This window comes from Centrocercus urophasianus, unplaced genomic scaffold (assembly GCF_019232065.1).
Source record: "Centrocercus urophasianus isolate 14NV4802_14NV808 unplaced genomic scaffold, USGS_Curo_1.0 seq_26, whole genome shotgun sequence".
NCBI lineage: Eukaryota > Metazoa > Chordata > Aves > Galliformes > Phasianidae > Centrocercus > Centrocercus urophasianus.
In genome coordinates this window covers 14,421,410-14,423,214 of record NW_024884822.1, presented here as the reverse complement: position 1 = coordinate 14,423,214, position 1,805 = coordinate 14,421,410, and positions in this window count along the sequence as shown.

Here is a 1,805-nt window from a genome sequence, read left to right as displayed (position 1 = left end):
CAGTTGGGATTGTGACACTCATTTCCATTGTTCTCCAGGTATTTGGGAAAATAAACCCGACAACTCAAACAGCCTCTGGAATAATTGCAGCTGTTACAGCCATTACCTGCCTAAATTTGGGTATTTTTGGAGTGGGGAAAGCCTCATTTTGTGGGCCAGTTGAGCCAAGCAATTAAATGGGAATAGAAGCTTTTGCTCCTGTTTGGTACCTCTCGATGTTTTACTGCTGGCTGAGGTGCAAAAATGAAACAAATGTGTGCAAAGAGAACGGAATTGTTAGGCCATTCATTTGATTCCCATTGCAGTGCCCATTTGTGCACTGTTTTGACTGCCAGCACGGATAGGTGGCACCATGAGGTGCTTCTGGAAGGTGGGATCAAGATTCAAAGCATCACAGATCCACGAGAACCTGCACAGCACGGATTGCAGTTACACCCGAGGCTCTTCCCAGTCACCTGCATGTGGGGAACAGTGATGGATCCTTGACTCCCAACTGAGTGAACTGACAAGGGAACATTACTCGGTTTGCTCTTCCATCTCTGGTTTGAAAAAGAGAAAGCAGGAAGTAAAAAACAAGAAAAATAACCTCTTCATAAAGAATGCTTCATGTTCCACTTCTTTTCCGCTCATTTCTCCCCCACGTGGGTTTATGGCAGGGATCTAGGAAGATTCCCACGCTGCTGGAAGCAATATTTATGTCCTGAAATTGACAAAGGATAACGTGCTCTGCCAGATGGCTCGTACAACCTCCTGACCTTCGGGACAAAAATAGTCATGATGGTTGAAATGGTCAAAATTAAGTAAAAAAACCATCATTTTGATAGATATTACGGGAGCAGAGCCCTGCCCAGACCTTCGTGTCATTACAGAGCATCTTACATCGTCCCTGCTGGGGATATCAGAGATGTTATCAGTGCTGGCTCTGAAGTTCACAGCCGTCCGTTCAGCTGTTGCTGTGCCTGCACTGCTCGGCACAGCGCCCAAAAGTTAAGGAATGAAGGAAATGCCCAACTTCCCCAAGTTTGTATCGGAAGGAAAACACCAGAAATATCCTCGATCAGCTTGGAACGGCCACGTGAAGCCCTTCAATACAACGACTGTGCCATAGAGGGCAAATGAGAGAACGGGAAGAAATAGCAGGGAAAGGGACGAAACGAGACGAAACCTTTCTTTATTGGGAAGGAAATAGGAAAAAGCCCAAGGCAGCACATCACGAGCGGCAGCACACGGGACGAGCACCGCCCCCCCGCCCTCGGCCGTCCCGCGCATGCGCCGCGCCCCGCCCAACCCTCGCGAGCCTTCGGCCCGCGCCGCTCCCGAACCGAAGTCCCAGAGGGGCGTGGCTTCGCTCGGCCCCTCCCCTCCCTCCCGCCCGCCCCTCGGTCTCCGCTGATTTTCTGGTTAAAGAGCCCGCTCTTGCGTTTTTCGCTCCGGGCGGGATGCGCGGTAGGCGAGCGGTGCGGGGGAACGGGACGGCGGCGGCGGTCTGAGGGGAGCCGAGCTCGGTGCTTGGAGTGCCGTGCGGGCTTCGCTCCGCCCTCGGGGCTCGTCGGAAAAGCCGCCGACGCGGTGACGCCGAACTCTCCGCCCGCCCGCGTGGCTTTGCGCGCTGCCAACCGGCGGGCGGAACCGCTCGGGGCGGAGGGGCGGGCGCAGGGAGTCCCGCTCCGGCCGGTAACTTCCCGCAGCTCGGCACGGCGGGGCCGCGCCGCCGCCTGGGCCCGCGCGATGGGGAGCGGCGGCCGGCGGGAGGCAGCGGCGGCGGAGGGAGCGGGCGGCACCTGCCCGGAGCCGCGCCGCTGAGG